This window comes from Aethalodelphis obliquidens, unplaced genomic scaffold (assembly GCF_003676395.1).
Source record: "Aethalodelphis obliquidens isolate GAN/ISIS:26980383/991018 unplaced genomic scaffold, ASM367639v1 scaffold54, whole genome shotgun sequence".
NCBI classification, from domain to species: domain Eukaryota; kingdom Metazoa; phylum Chordata; class Mammalia; order Artiodactyla; family Delphinidae; genus Aethalodelphis; species Aethalodelphis obliquidens.
In genome coordinates, this window is record NW_020837998.1 from 3,182,333 (window position 1) to 3,200,410 (window position 18,078).

The following is an 18,078-nucleotide window of genomic DNA, read 5'->3' on the forward strand; positions in this document are numbered from 1 at the left end:
ACATTAAAAGGATCATACAGCATGATCAAGTGGGGTTTATTCCAGGAATGCAAGGATTCTTCAATATACGCAAATCAATCACTGTGGTAAACCATATGAACAAATTGAAGAAGAAAAAACATATGATCATCTCAATATATGCAGAGCAATCTTCAGACAAAATTCAACACCGATTTACAATAAAAATCCTGCAGGAAGTAGGCATAGAGAGTACTTGCCTCAACATAATAAAGGTCATATATGACAAACCCACAGCCAACATCATCCTCAAGGGTCAAAAACGGAAAGCATTTCTACTAAGATCAGGCAAAAGACAAGGTTGCCCACTCTCATCACCCTTATTCAACATAGTTTTGGAAGTGTTAGCCACAGCAATCAGAGAAGAAAAGGAAATAAAAGGAATCTAAGTAAGAAAATAAGAAGTGAAGCTGTCACTGTTTGCAGATGACATGATACTATATAGAGAGAAGCCTAAAGATACTAGCAGAAAAATACTAGAACTAATCAATGAATTTGGTAAAGTAGCAGGACACAAAATTAATGCACAGATATCTCTGGCATTCCTGTACACTAATGATGAAAAACCGAAAGTGAAATCAAGTGCACCCATTTACTGGTGCAACCAATATAATAAAATATCTAGGAATAAACCTACCTAATTAGACAAAAGACCTATATGCAGAAAATTATAAGACACTGATGAAAGAAATTAAAGATGATACAAATAGATGGAGAGATATACCATGTTCTTGGATTGGAAGAATCAACATTGTGAAAATGACTCTACTACTCAAAACAATCTACAGATTCAATGCAATCTCTATCAAACTACCACTGGCATTTTTCACAGAACTAGAACAAAAAATTTCACAATTTGTATGGAAACACAAAAGACCTGGAATAGTCAAAGCAACCTTGAGAACGAAAAACGGAGCTGGAGGAATCAAGCTCTCTGACTTCAGACTATAGTACAAAGCTTCACTAATTAAGACAGTATGGTACTGGCACAAATACAGAAAGATAGATCAATGGAACAGGATACAAAGCCCAGTGATAAACCCATGCACGTATTATTACTTTATCTTTTATAAAGTATGGAGGAATGCACAGTGGAGAAAGGAGAGCCTCTTCAATAAGTGGTGCTGGGAAAACTGGACAGGTACTTGTAAAAGTATGAGGTTAGATCACTCCCTAACACCATACACAAAAATAAGCTCAAAATGGATTAAAGACCTAAATATCAAGCCAGAAACTATCAAACTCTTAGAGGAAAACATAGGCAGAACACTCTATGACATAAATCACAGCAAGATTCTTTTTGACCCACCTCCTAGAGAAATGGAAATAAAAACAAAAATACACAAATGGGACCTAATGAAACTTTAAAGCTTTTGCACAGCAAAGGAAACCATAAACGAGATGAAAAGATAACCCTCAGAAAGGGAGAAAATATTTGTAAGTGAAGCAACTGCCAAAGGATTAATCTCCAAAATTTATATGCAGCTCAATAACAAAAAACCAAACAACCCAATCCAAAAATGGGCAGAAGACCTAAATAGACATTTCTCCAAAGAAGATATACAGACTGCCAACAAACATATGAAAGAATGCTCTACATCATTAATCATTAGAGAAATGCAAATCAAAACTACAATGAGATATCATCTCACACCAGTCAGAATGGCCATCATCAAAAAATCTAGAGACAATAAATGCTGGAGAGGCTGTGGCGAAAATGGAACACTCTTGCACTGTTGGTGGGAATGTAAATTGATACATCACTATGGAGAACAGTATGGAGGTTCCTTAAAAAAACTAAAAACAGAACTACCATACGACCCAGCAATCTGACTACTGGGCATATACTATAAGAAAACCATAATTCTAAAAGAGTCATGTACCAAAATGTTCATTGCAGCTCTATTTACAATAACCCAGAGATGGAAACAACCTAAGTGCCCATCATCAGATGAATAGATAAAGAACATGTGGCACATTTGTACAATGGAATATTACTCAGCCATAAAAATAAATGAAATTGAGCTATTTGTAATGAGGTGGATAGAACTAGAGTCTGCCATACAGAGTGAAGTAAATCAGAAAGAGAAAGACAAATACTGTATGCTAACACATATATATGGAATTTAAGAATAAAAATGTCATGAAGAACCTAGGGGTAAAACAGGAATAAAGACACAGACCTACTTGAGAACAGACTTGAGGATATGGGGAAGGTGAAGTGTGAGCTCTGACAAAATGAGAGAGAGGCATGGACATATATACACTACCAAACGTAAGGTAGGTAGCTAGTGGGAAGCAGCCACATAGCACAGGGATATCAGCTTGGTGCTTTGTGACCACCTGGAGGGGTGGGATAGGGAGTGTGGGCGGGAGGGAGACACAAGAGGGAGGAGATATGGGAACATATGTATATGTATAACTGATTCACTTTGTTATAAAGCAGAATCTAACACACCATTGTAATGCAATTATACTCCAATAAAGATGTTAAAAAAAAGAAACATGTGGCGCATATGTACAATGGAATATTACTCCGCCATAAAAAGAAACTAAATTGAGCTATTTGTAATGAGGTGGATAGACCTAGAGACTGTCATACAGAGTGAAGTAAGTCAGAAAGAGAAAGGCAAATACCATATGCTAACACATATATATGGAATTTAAGAAAAAAATGTCATGAAGAACGTAGGGGTAAGACAGGAATAAAGACACAGACCTACTGGAGAATGGACTTGAGGATATGGAGAGTGGGAAGTGTAAGCTGTGACAAAGTGAGACAGTGGCATCGACATACATATACTAAGGAAGAAGAGCTGAAATCTCACCTCGTGGCTGTGCAAACCACTAAGTTACACTTTCTCTGACAGCTCCTTAAATTCAGAGCTTGCAAAACATCTGAAAGGACAAATGTACATGTAGCTGGGATGGATCTGGCTTTAGTAGCTGTGGGCTTAGTGAGAATATACACCCAGGGTTTGGGCCAGGCCAGAGTCTCAGCAGCCACCATAGTTCCCACAGCGGGTGCAAGTGCATGAATGCCACAGGCCTTGGACCTGACCTCAGTGCATCTATGCCAGTGGCCTGGTGAGAACAATGCCTCAGACTCACCAGGGTCAATTGCCATCATACCCACAATTAAGGTGGGACCAAGACCAGAGTCAACAACAGTGTATGTTGTGAACTTGCACAATGAGTGAAAGAGGATAAAAGAGAGCACATTGACAGGTGAACAGCTCCAGAAGAGTAGTACTCAGTGGCTTCTCTCCCAGTGGGAATGCTCCAATACTGCCTCCCTCACACCACAGATCAGAAACACAGATAAGAAACAGATCTGGAGACCTCTACTCCAACAACTAGGGAGTAGACCTCACCCCTGACAGGGCAGGGACAACCACAGAGCAAGGGGAGACCCCACTAAATATTGAGGGCAGGCTCTGATCACCAAAACACCAAACCCCTTATCAAGTGGATAATGGCACAAGCCTCTGGACCAACCTCACCCAACAGGGAGTGAACACCAGAAGCAAGAGGAACTATGATTATCCTGCAGCCTGCAGAAAGGAAACCACAAGCACGGTAAGTTAGAAAACTGAGATAACAAAGAAATATGTTGCAGACGAAGGAGCAAGATAGAAACCTACAAGAACAAATAAATGAAAGGAGACAGGCAATCTACCTGAAAATAATTCAGAGTAATGATGGTAAATATGATCCAAGATCCTTGGAAACAAATGGAGGTACAGATTGAGAAGATACAAGAAATGTTTAACAAAGAAATAGAAAAATTAGGAACAAACAACACAGATGAACAATAATATAGCTGAAGTGAAAAACACACTAGAAGGAATCAATAGAAGAATAACTGAGGCAGAAAAATGGATAAGTGACCTGGAAGACAGAATGTTGGAAATCAGTTATGGAACAATATAAAGAAAAAAAGAAAAGAAAAGAAAAGAAATGAGGACAGTCTCAGAGACGTCTGGGACAGCATTAAACACACCAGCATTCAAAATATAGGGTTCACAGAAGAAAAGAAAAGGAGAAACTACCTGAGAAAATATTTGAAGTTATTATTGTTTAAAACTTCCCTAACATAGGAAAGGAGACAGTCACCCAAGGTCAGGAAGCACAGAGAGTCCCATACAGGATAAACCCAAAGAGAACATGCTGAGACATATATTAATCAAACTAACAAAAATTAAATACAAAGAAAAAATATTAAAAGCAACAAGAGAAAAGCAACAAATAACATACAAGTGAATCCCGATAAGGTTATCAGCTGATTTTTCAGCAGAGACTCTACAGGCCAGAATGGAGTAGCAGGATACTTTTAAAGTAATGCAAGAGAAAACCCTACAACCAAGAAAAGTTTACTCAACAAGTCCCTCTTTCACTTTTGATGAAGAAATAAAAAGTTTTATAGACAAGCAAAAGCTGGGAAATTCAACAAAACCAAATCAGCTTTACAACAAATTCTGAAGGAACTTCTCTAGTCAGGAAACACAAGAGAAGAGAAGAAAAGCAGAAAGGAAGAAAATAGACATACAAAATCAAACCCAAAACAATTAAGAAAATAGCAATAGGAACATATATATCAAAAATTACCTTAAATGTAAATGGATTGAATGCACCAACCAAAAGACATAGACTGGCTGAATGGCTACAAAAATAAGACCAATATATATATATATATATATATATATATATATATATATATGCTGTCTACAAGAGAACCACTTCAAACCTAGGGATACATACAGACTGAAAGTGAGGGAATGGGAAAAGATATTCCACACAAATTGAAATCAAAAGAAAGCTGGAGTAGCAATACTCATATCAGACAAAATAGACTTTAAAATAAATACTGTTACAAGAGACAAGGAAATACACTACATAATGATCAAGGGATAAATCTAAGAAGATATAAAAATTGTAAATATATATGCACCCCAAACTAGGAGCACCACAACATATAAAGCAAATGCTAACAGCCATAAAAGGGGAAATCAACAGTAACACAAAAATAGTGGGGGACTTTAACACTACACTTAAACCAATGGATAGATCATCCAGACACAATATTAATAAGAGAAAACAAGCCTTAAATGACATATTAGAATAGATAGATTTAATTGATGTTTATAGGACATTCCCCCCAAAAGCAGCAGAATAAACATTCTCAAGTCCACAAAGAACATTCTCCAAGATAATCACATCTTGGGCCACAAATCAAGCCTTGGTAAATTTAAGAAAATAGAAATCATATCAAGCATCTTTTCCACCCACAACAATATGAGATTAGAAATCAATTACAGGAAAAGAAAAAACTGTGGAAAACATAAACACATGGAAGCTAAACACTGTATTACTAAAAAATCAATGGATCACTGAAGAAAACAAAGAGGAAGTCAAAAATACCTAGAGACAGATGAAAATGAAAATGTGATGATCCAAAGCCTATGGGACACAGCAAAAGCAGTTCTAAGAAGGAAGATTATAGCAATACAATCTTACCTCAAGAAACAAGAAAAATCTCAAATAAAAAACCTAACCTAACACTTAAACAACTAGAGAAAGAAGAACAAACAAAACTCAATGTTATTAGAAGGAAAGAAATCAATAATAAAGATCAGAGAAGAAATAAATGAAATATAGAGAAAAAAATATAGCAAAAATTAATGAAACTAAAAGGTGGTTCTTTGAGAAGATAAACAAAATTGATAAACCTTTAGCCAGACTCATCAAGAAAAAAAAGAGAGAAGACTCAAATCAATAAAATTAGGAATAAAAAGAAGTTAAAATGGATACCACAGAAATACAAAACATCACAAAACATTATTACAAGCAACTATATGCAAATAAAATGGACAACCTAGACAAATTCTTAGAAAGAAACAGCGTTCCAAGACTGAACAAAAAGAAATACAAAATATGAGCAGATGAATCACAGTAATGAAATTGAAACTGTAATTAAAAATTTTCAAACAAACAAAAGTCCAAGGCCAGATGGCTTCACAGCCGAATTCTATCAAACATTTAGAGAAGAGTTGGCAAGTACTCTTCTGAAACTCTTCCAAAAATTTACAGAGGAAGGAAACCTCACAAGCTCATTCTACATGGCCACCATCACCCTGATACCAAAACCAAAGATATCACAAAAAGAAAATTACAGGTCAATATCACTAATGAACAATGATGCAAAAATCCTCAACTAAATACGAGCAAACCGAATCCAACAACACATTAAAAGGATCATACATGGGGCTTCCCTGGTGGCGCAGTGGTTGAGAGTCTGCCTGCCGGTGCAGGGGACATGGGTTCGTGCCCCAGTCCAAGAAGATCCCACATGCTGCGGAGTGGCAAAGCCCGTGAGCCATGGCTGCTGGGCCTGTGTGTCCGGAGCCTGTGCTCTGCAACGGAAGAGGCCAGAACAGTGAGAAGCCTGCATACGGGAAAAAAAAAAAAGGATCATACACCATGATCAAGTGGGATTTATCCCAGGTATGCAAGGCTTCTTCAATATACACAAATCAACCAATGCAATACACCATATTAACAAATTGAAGAATAAAAACAATATGATCATCTCAATAAATGCAGAGAAAGCTTTTTGACAAAATTCAACAGCCATTTATGATAAAAATTCTGCAGAAAGTGGACATAGAGGGAACCTACCTCAACATAATAAAGGCCATATACGACAAACCTACAGCAAACATAATTCTCAATGGTGCAAAACAGAAAACATTTCCTTTAAGATCAGGAACAAGGCAAGTAGGCCCACTTTCACTACTATTATTCAACAGAGGTTTGGAAGTCCTAGCCACTGCAATCAGAGAAGAAAAACAAATAAAATGAATCTAAATTGGAGAAGGAGAAACAAAACTGTCACTGTTGCAGATAACATGATAATATACATAGAAAATCCTAAATATGCCAGCAGAAAAATTTTAGAGCTCAGCAATGAATTTGGTAAGATTGCAGGATACAAAACTAATACACAGAAATCTCTTGCATTCCTATACACTAACAACAAAATATGAGAAAGAAAATCACAGAAAAGATCCCATTTACCATTGCATCAAAAAGAATAAAATACCTAGGAATAAATGTACCTAAGAACACCAAAATGTATACTCTGAAAACTGTAGGATACTGATGAAAGAAATAAAAGATGATGCAAAGAGATGGAGAGATATACCAAGTTCTTAGATTGTGTTGGTGGGAATGTATACAGGTTCAACCAGTATGGAGAACAGTATGGAGGTTCCCTAAAAAACTAAAAATAGAGCTATCATATGATCCAGCAATCCCACTGCTGGGCATATATCCAGAGAAAATCATGGTTTGAAAGGATACATGTGCCCCAGTATTCACTGCAGTGTTGTTTACAATAGCCAAGACATGGAAACAACCTATGAGTCTACCAACAGAGGAATGGATAAAGAAGATGTGGTACATATATACAATGGAATATTATTCAACCATGAAAATGAACAAAATAATGCCATTTGCAGCAACATGGGTGGACGTAGAGATTCTCATACTGAGTGAAGTAAGTCAGACAGAGAAAGACAAATATCATATGATATTGCTTATATGAGGAATCTAATAAATGGTTTCAAGTGAAATTATCTACAAAACAGAAATAAAGTTACAGATGTAATATATAAACTTATGATTACCAGGGGGTAAGGGAGGGAGGGATAAATTGGAAGACTGGGATTTACACATACATACTAGTATGTATAAAATTGAAAACTATTAAGGACCTACTGTATAGCACAGGGAACACTACTCACTACTCTGTAATGACCTATATGGGAAAAGAATCTAAGAAAGAGTGGATATATGTATTACAGATTCACTTAGCTGTACACCTGAAACAAACACAACATAGTAAATCAACAATACCCCAATAAAAATTTAAAAAAAAAAATACAAAGAGATGGACCAAAGTATATGGGACAAAGTAAATAGAAGAAGTCACAAGGGAGGAAATAATAATATGAGTAGAAATTAATAAGGAATATAATAGTAAAGTGAATGACCTGATTAATTTTTTAAATACTAAAATATATAAATATGCATCTTATTTTCTAATAAAAAGAGTGAGCACAAATATATAAAGTAATAAATAATAACAAGGAATAAAAATTAAAATAAAAGAAATTTTAAGGGCTTCCCTGGTGGCGCAGTGGTTGAGAGTCGGCCTGCTGATGAAGGGGACACGGGTTCGTGCCCCGGTCCAGGAGGATCCCACATGCCATGGAGTGGCTGGGCCCGTGAGCCATGGCTGCTGAGCCTGTGCATCCAGAGCCTGTGCTCCTCAATGGGAGAGGCCACAACAGTGAGAGGCACACGTACCGAAAAAAAAAAAAAAAAAATTAAATACATGAAAGACAACTGTGCACACATTAAAGCACACAAATATGAAAATTTGGATGAAATAGTTTCCTAAGCAAATACAAATTACCAAAATTGATTCTGTTAGAGTTAGAAACCTAAAGAGACAATTTCCAAAGAAGATATAACATTATTAAGAAATTCCATGGAACTGCGCCAGTCCCATATGATTTCATAGTAGAACAATATCATACATTCAGAGATTAGATAGTATCAGCACTCTATAAATTATCCCAGAGCATTGAAAAATATGATAATTTTTTATGAAACCAATGTAACACTAATATGTCAGGTAAAGGTATTAAAAGGAAAGGAAATGGACCATAAATAGCAAAGCAAAAAATCTAATTAAATATTAGCTAACAGAATCCAACTCCACAATGAGAAAAAATATACTGGGATTAAGTGGTATTTATTCAAAGTATTCTGTGTGGTTCAATATTAGTGTCTTATATTAATAAATTTAAAGGAAATATATGACTATATTTTTAGCTATTGAGAATTGCTTTGAAAAATTTAAAACCTACTCAAGATAAAAAGACTCAAGGAAATAGTAATTGAGGAACAGTCTCAAAATGATAATATATACATCTCTTACTTCAAATACCAATATCTTTTTTAATGGAGAAATATTAGAGACATTGCTATCAAGTTCATGGACAATGCAGGAGTATTTATTATCTCTGCTTCTATTTAATGCTACTATTCACTTCTATTCAATACTATTTTTTTAACATCTTTACTGGAGTATAATTGCTTTACAATGGTGTGTTAGTTTCTGCTTTATAACAAAGTGAATCAGTTATACATATACATATGTTCCCATATCTCTTCCCTCTTGCGTCTCCCTCCCTCCCACCCTCCCTCCTATCCCACCCCTCCTGGCGGTTACAAAGCACCGAGCTGATCTCCCTGTGCTATGTGGCTGTTTCTCACTAGCTATCTATTTTAAGTTTGGTAGTGTAGATATATCCATGCCACTCTCACTTTGTCCCAGCTTATCCTTCCCCCTCCCCATATCCTCAAGTCCATTCTCTAGTAGGTCTGTGTCTTTATTCTGTCTTACCCCTTGGTTCTTTGTGACTTTTTTTTCTTAGCTTCCATTTATATGTGTTAGCATACGGTATTTGTTTTTCTCTTTCTGACTTACTTCACTCTGTATGACAGACTCTAGTTCCATCCACCTCACTACAAATATCTCAATTTCATTTATTTTTATGGCTGAGTAATATTCTATTGTATATATGTGCTGCATGTTCTTTATCCATTCATCTGATGATAGACACTTAGGTTGCTTCCGTGTCCTCGCTATTGTAAATAGAGCTACAATGAACATTTTGGTATATGACTCTTTTTGAATTTTATTCAATATTTAATATTAGTCAATACAATTTGACAAGAAATATCAATGAGACATTCTAATAGATTCAAAAAAGTAAAATTATCTCTATTTGTAGAATATGTGATAGTTGTGTTGGCAAAAGTGTTGCCCAAGACTACCACCAGGGTCAGTGATTTCCTAGGACTCACAAAACTTAGCTTATAGTTTAATTCATGGATATTTTTTATTTCAGTAATAGTATACAAAGGAAAATAAGCAAAGAAAAAAAGGTACATTGGGGAAAACATAGACAAGCCTGGTGCTATGTTTCAAGAGTCCTTTCCCAGTGGAGTTAGGTAGCATGTACTTAGTTCTTCCAGCACCAAATTGTAACAACAGGTATGAAATATGTACCAAGGATAGATTGAATCTCATTAGAGACTCAGTCCCCAAGCTTTTTATTGGAGGCTGGACCTGGAAGTATCTTCTGCCTAACACATATAAAAATTCCAGTCTCTCAGAAGAAAAACAAGTGTTCACCATAAACAACATTGTCTGTACAACAATTAGGCACAGTGAGCCTCTCTTATCAGTTCTGGTAATGACGTAAACCTTCTCAAATCCAAGTTCCCACATGCCTATGAAAGGCCAAACTTGCAAGGTCTTTCTAAAGATAATAGTCTGGGACTTGCTATGTTAATTATTTTCTATACAATAGTCTAACTGGAAAATCCCAAAGAATCAATGATAAGACTAAATTAAGAAAAAAAAAATCAAGTGAGTAGCAGGATACTAAGTTAATGTACAATAATCAATAGACTTCATATACAAAAATAATAAAGAGTTAGAGTACATAATGGTAAAAAGAAACATTCAAATTACAATAACAATAAAGAAGATTAAGTATTTAGGAAGAAGTTTAACAAGGAATGTGCAAAACCTATGTTCTAAAAATTTTAAAACCTTTCTGAGCAACATTTAAGAAGACTTGAAACAGATAATATCCCTTAATCTTGGATGGCACAAATCAAGTACTAACAGGAGGTCAATTATCCTTAAGTTAATTTATAAATTCAATGCAATTCCAATAAAAATATTAAAAAAAAAAACTTTATGCAGTTAGATGCATTGATACTGAAGTTCCCCTAATCAAAAAAAACATGAAAGAATAGCTAGGAAAATACTGAAAAAGATAAACTATAAGGGAGAACTAGCTTTACCAGTCATTGAAACATACTTTAGAGTCTCTGTAATTAGAACAGTATAGTATAGTACATGAGTAGAAAAAATAGACCACTGGAATAGAATTTAATGTCTAGAATTACATACAAAAACATATGGACATTTAGTGTATGACAAAGTTGGTATCTCAACTTACAGTGTAAAAATGGAGTTTTTAATAAATTATAATTGGACAATTGTTTAACCATTTGGAGAAAAGATAAATCTCATGTCTCACACTATACCAAAGAATAAACTTCAAATGAATTAGGGATCTAAATGTACAATATGAACCTTTAAAATACCAGAAGAAAAATTAATAAAAATCTAATTTTATACCTTTTTTAAATTGAGGTATAATTGACATATAACATTATATTAGTGTTAGCTCTACAGCATAATGATTTCATATTTGTATACATTGTAAAATACTCATCATAATAAGTCTAGTTATCATTTGTCACTCTACAGTTACAGATTTTCTTTCTTTTTTTTTATATGAAGACTTACCTTCTTAGCAACTTTCAAACATTCAATACAATATTATTAAGTGTAGTCACTATTCTGTATATTATAGGTAAATTTATCTTTAACCTTAGTACAGTGAAAGATTTTCTCTGACTTTAAATCCAGAGACAATAAAAATGATTGATAAATTTGACTTTTTAAAAAAAAGTTTGTATGACCTAAGTTACCATAAGCAAAGCCAAAAGGCAACTGACAGAGAAAACATTTGCAGCATATACTAAAGACAAAGAGCTGTTTTCTCTAATATATAAGTAACTATTAAGTATTTAGAGGCAAAAGGCCAAAAACTCAGTGGAAAAAATGGGAATGATACACAAAAAATAATTAACCAAAAATGTAAAAATGACTTTCAAAAATATTAAAAAATTCTCAATCATAAATAGAGAAATGTAAATAAAAAAAATAAGACACCATTCATCACCTATCAGACTGACAAAAAATGAAAACAACAGCAGATTCTGTTGGGAAGGCTGCAGGAAAACAGGTACCCTCAGTTCAATTTCTGTTGTTCGATAGGAAATCTTGGCAACAAGATTTTAAATTAAATTTATTTTTAAGGCAGTTGTAGACCCATATGTAGTTATAAGAAATAACACAGAGATTCCAAGTACCCTTTACCCAGTTCCCTCAAATGGCAATATCTTAAAACTATAGTACAATATCACAATCAGAATACTGACACTGTTCAACTCAACCATGTTATTCAGATTTCCCCAGTTTTATTTATATTCATGTGTATGTATATGTGTGTGTATGTAGATGTGTGTGTGAATGTGCCTGTATTTAGATCTATACAATATCACATGTGTAAGTTCATGTAAGTAACCACCATCTGAGTCAAGAAAGAGTACCCTCACCACAATAGTCCCTAATTTTTGGCAACATACTTGAAATCTCAATTTTTCTCACATCCAATGACCTATTCACTAGAAAATCCAAAGTGGTCCATTTAAAACATAAGTGAAATCATGACATTCTTCAGGGACTCACAGACCTTTATAATTGCCTACTGTCATAGGTGATTTGGCCTCTGTGTACCTCTCTGGCCTTATATTTTACCACCCTCCCTGGGACTCACTCTGACTAGGGCACACTAGCCTCCTTGCTGTTTCACAGTCACACTGAGTATGCTACTGTTTCTGAGTCTTTGCATTCATTGTTCTTTCTGCCTTGAATGCTTTTACCTCAGAAATGTACATGTCTTCCTCACTTTAAAGACTCTGTTCCAATATCATTGACTTAGAGGAACCTTTCCTAACTACCTCATACAAATAGCACTCTCTAGCCTGACACTGCTTATTCTTCACATCCTGCTTTATTTTTCTCCATAGCACCTATTAATATATGACATCTTGTATATATATACTCATATATGTGTTTACATTGTCTATATCCTTTTACTACAAAGCAAGTTTCATGAAATTTACGTGTCAGTCTTTTATTTTTTTTTTCGGTATGCAGGCCTCTCACTGTTGTGGCCTCTCCCGTTGTGGAGCACAGGTTCTGGACGCGCAGGCTCAGCGGCCATGGCTCACGGGCCCAGCCGCTCCGTGGCATGTGGGATCTTCCCGGACCGGGGCACAAACCCGTGTCCCCTGCATCGGCAGGCGGACTCCCAACCACTGCGCCACCAGGGAAGCCCACGTGTCAGTCTCATATTGAGTAGTGCTGGAGCATGTAATAAGATAATAATATTTGCTGAATACATGAATGAGAAGAAATAGAACACAAATAAGCCGTGTCTGGTAGTGATGGTGATGGGGAAATACTACCTATTAAACAAATGCATCTAGATAAGAGATTAATAAAAATAAAGAACTGAACATTTATAAATATGTGAAATTTGACCTATTATTAGTTGATCTGTCAGCCTGCTGACCTACCTCTCTATTTATTTTGAAAAAGACACACATACACAGGTTTGTGTAAGCACAGAAAACATGTCTGTAAGGATATGCCCCGAAGTGCTAACTGTATGTACCCAATACTGTTGGTGTCACATCTAGATCCATGTGTCACCTCAGCTTCTTCAAATTTTGTGCTAAAAATGTCAACCAACAAACTTGAGAGCTTGCCCTTAGCTACTGTTTCTACTGCCCTGTACAGGGGTATCTGGAGGTTTACTCTCCTGCCCCTTAACCACTGGTAGCCAAATACTGAGAAAAGTAGGAATACAAGGACTTCAGCATATTTTTCTAGATACAGGAAAAAAAACTCTGAGGCTGAGCTGACTACATAATTTATAGGGCCCAGTGCAAAAAAAAAAAAAATGAGAGAATCCTTCTTCAAAAATTAAGAGAAGCCCTTCCAAGTGGGTGGGGACACTGTGCAGTTAGGCCTCATGTCCATGAAGCTGACCCTGTTTTGAAGTATATTTTATGCTTCAGAGGTATAGAATCTCTGATTTCACCTGAAATTGCATCCTTTTTGGATCCTTCTTTTTCCTGCTGCTTGCCTTTTACAATTTTCCTAGGAGTACTCCCTTAATAAATCACTTGCATCTGAATCCTTATCTAAAAATCATCATTATGAGTAGTAAAAATCTTCACAATGTAACTGTGAAGTTAGTAAAATGCTATATAATACATAGTATGCTGCATTTGATATCCAGTTAGGGAGAGTATACCAAATAATCAGTAAAAGTTTACCCACCCATAAATACTATATCCTGTCACTTTTCTAACACTTATAATTTTGGTAATATTGTAACAAAAAATCTGATTTAAATAAACAAATAAACATACAAAAATCCTAACCACAATATGTTATCTTCATCCATAGTAAAATGAGAAACAGGCAGGCAAACTTTGCTCAAAGTGTTTGCTTTTCCTGAGTATTTCAAAGCTTTAAAAAAAAAGTAGTCATGAAAGTTTCCATATCCTCATAAATGCTCTAAAGCAGTTTGAGAGATGTTTGTAGAGAATGCTTTCACTCTCAAAACAACCATGGAGAGCTTTAAAGGAACTGTAAAGTGGCATGAGCTATGCAGTGGCATGATAAGAGTGGTGAGGCATATTTAGCATATATAAAATGTGAGCCTCTTTTGAGCTATTGAATTGGATTTTCACTCTTTTTACTGCAGTGAATTCAATCTTCTAATTCTCTCCACTTCAAACAATTCATTTCAATAAGTATAGGGAGCATATCTGGAAACTCCAATGACTGGACTCTTTCTGTGAACAGACAAATAACAGACCCAACTAGGGGAAGGGTTTAGTCATCAAAGGAAATTTCAATCAATTCCCCAATCCCAAACTGCCTTTCAATAGTTATTAATATGAAGCTGATGTGTCCGGGTTATACTAGGCTAGTGAACAAAAATACATATGGCAGGCTTAAATATTTCTGTAACACATGAGTTTCCTGTGAGGGTTCTGCTAGAGTTATGGACCAGACATATTTACCACTCTATCATTTAAGAATTATTGGACAATAAAATACTTTGTGCATGTGAGGACTTTCTAATTTTCCCTGATAACAGTGGATGTCTGTTGACTTTAGTAGTCCTCTTATACGCACCTCTCAGTATAATAATAGTGAATTTTCTTGGTAGTGGCCAGTTAATAGCTTAAAATATTAGAATTCAAAGTAACAGAATAAAAACAAAACAAAATGAACTGAAAATTGGTAATGGATCAGAGACAGAAGACAGGAGAAACTCTATGTGTGTGAAATTTTGCCAATGACTGACTAAAGTATGGTAACTTGTCAGAATCAAATGTGGGGCACAACGTGGAACAGATACCTACAGTGGGGAACAAGCAAATAATTTGTATCATAGTAAGCTTTATATGGTGTAGGACATATTTTTAATATTTATCTTAATTTTAGTTTCACTAGTAAGCACATAAAATTAACATAAAATGAGGGGTTAATGACAGAGAGTTAGCAGGAATGACTAGATTTCTCTTGCATCCATTCGTGTATGCACATGGAGAGGTAGATAAATCATGTCAATTTTATGTATCCTGGAGGTATTCAGATAAAAGATAAGAAAAATTTGTTGCTTAGAAAGCCCAATTGTCATTCTTTTTAAATGTAAAGTTGGAATTGAAAAAATATACTTACTGAGGTGGTATAGACAAATGTTCATAGATTCTCAGAACCTTCAGTTAAACTGATTTTTACCTCAGGTTCCAACTTCCTTATAAATTCTCATTTGCTGATGCTCTTCAAAGGAACAATTGATTAGGTTTTTCAAACAGCTATAAGTGTGCTTCTTCAGCCCTCACTATCTCCAGAATATCCTAATTAGTTTCAACCCATTTTTTAGCTATCCCAGCAGTACTACAGAAAAACCTTATGTTCTAGCAACCCAGGAAGAATGGGTCACTATGCAAAGCTCTTTTGGCCTAGATTAACAATTCAGAATTTATACTTCTAATTACTTGGACTGTTTTCTCAGATGTTGGTCAGTAGTACAGTGTGGAAATCAAACAAATTATTCCAGGCTGGTTACTTTCTGAATGAAACTCCACATGTACCATATGTCAGAATGTAGCATAAAGTAGGCAGCAGACAATTACAGGAGTATGTATATTTAGTGCATATCGTATGACACCTGTAAAACACTCATTAACTGTATGATTGAAGGTAATAAGTATGTTATCAAGCATTTACATTGGCTCAGCCATATGCAATTGAGAATTTACTTCTTTATAGACTTAATACCATTTTAAGGAATCATTTGGTTAATTTTTTTCTCATACATTATATAATTGGAGGCATTCTTTATCATCTGTTTAAAACACTCTTTGCCTTATATGGTGCCAGAAGCCTTAAGCATAATGGACCCAAGCAGCCTCCATAGAGAGATTATTTGACTTTTGTACATCAATAAGAATCAGTCACATGCCCCTTGTTTAGCCTCCTGTTAAATGCTCATATCTAACTTCAACTGAGTCTCCAGAAAGCTGTTTTGATTATAAATTTATTGAAAAATCCATAAACATTTTTCTTCCTAACTTGACCCTCGAGAGGATAAACTACCTCATACAGAGCATTTATTGTTATCACTGAAAGCACTTCCACATACCAGCCCCTCCCTTCCTGGGACCTCTCAACCTTATATGAGACAAAATATACCACTGAATGCCTTCTCTGTACTGAATGCAAAAAGATGAGTGGGGGGAGGGGAAGATGGCAGAAGAGTAAGATGCGGAGATCACCTTCCTCCCCACAGATACACCAGAAATACTTCTACACGTGGAACAGTTCCTACAGAACACCTACTGAATGCTGGCAGAAGACCTCAGACCTCCCAAAAGGCAAGAAACTCCCCACGTACCTGGGTAGGGCAAAAGAGAAAAGAAAAAACAGAGACAAAAGAATAGGGACAGGACCTGCACCAGTGGGAGGGAGCTGTGAAGGAGGAAAGGTTTCCACACACTAGGAAGCCCCTTCGCAGGTGGAGACTGCGAGAGGCAGAGGGGGGAGTTTTGGAGTCGTGGAGCAGAGCACAGCAACGGGGGCAGAGGGCAAAGTGGGGAGATTCCCGCACAGAGGATCAGTGCCGACCGGCACTCACCAGCCCGAGAGGCTTGTCTGCTCACCCGCCGGGGCGGACAGGGCTGTGAGCTGAGGCTCAGGCTTTGGTCAGAGCGCAGGGATAGGACAGGAGTTGGCTGTGTGAACACACCATGAAGGGGTTAGTGCACCACGGCTAGCTGGGAGGGAGTCTGGAAAAAGGTCTGGAGCTGCAGAGGACGCAAGAGACATTTTCTTCCCTCTTTGTTTCCTGGTGTGCGAGAAGAGGAGTTTAAGAGAGCTGCTTAAAGGAACTCCAGAGACGGGCGCGAGCTGCAGCTAAAAGTGTGGACTCCAGAGACGGGTGCGAGCCGTGTTTAAAAGCATGGACCCCAGAGACGTGCGAGAGACACTAATGCTGCTGATGCCACCACCAAGGGGCCTGTGTGCGAGCACAGGTCACTATTCACACCCCCCTTCCAGGGAGCCTGTGCAGCCCGCCACTGCCAGGTTCCCGGGATCCAGGGACAACTTCCCCGGGAGAACGCATGGCGGGCCTCAGGCTGGTGCAACGTCACTCCGGCCTCTGCAGCTGCAGGCTCGCCTCACACTCTGCACCCCTCCCTCCCCCAGGCCTGAGTGAGCCCAAGCCCCTGAATCAGCGGCTCCCTTAACCCCATCCTGTCTGAGCAAAAAACAGACGCCCTCCAGTGACCTACACACAGAGGCAGGGCCAAATCCAAAGCTGAGTCCCTGGGAGCTGTGAGAACAAAGAAGAGAAAGGGAAATCTCTCCCAGCAGCCTCAGAAGCAGTGGATTAAAGCTCCACAATCAACTTGATGTACCCTGCACCTGTGGAATACATGAATAGACAACGAATCATCCCAAATTGAGGACGTGGACTTTGAGAGCAAGACTTATTATTTTTCCTCTTTTCCTCTTTTTGTGAGTGTATATGTGTATGTGACTGTGTGAGATTTTGTCTGTACACCTTTGCTTCCACCATTTGTCCTAGGGTTCTATCCATCTGTTTTTTTAAAAAATTTTTTCTTAATAATTAATTTTAAATTTAATAAATTTATTTTACTTTACATCTTTCTTTCCTTTCTTTCTTT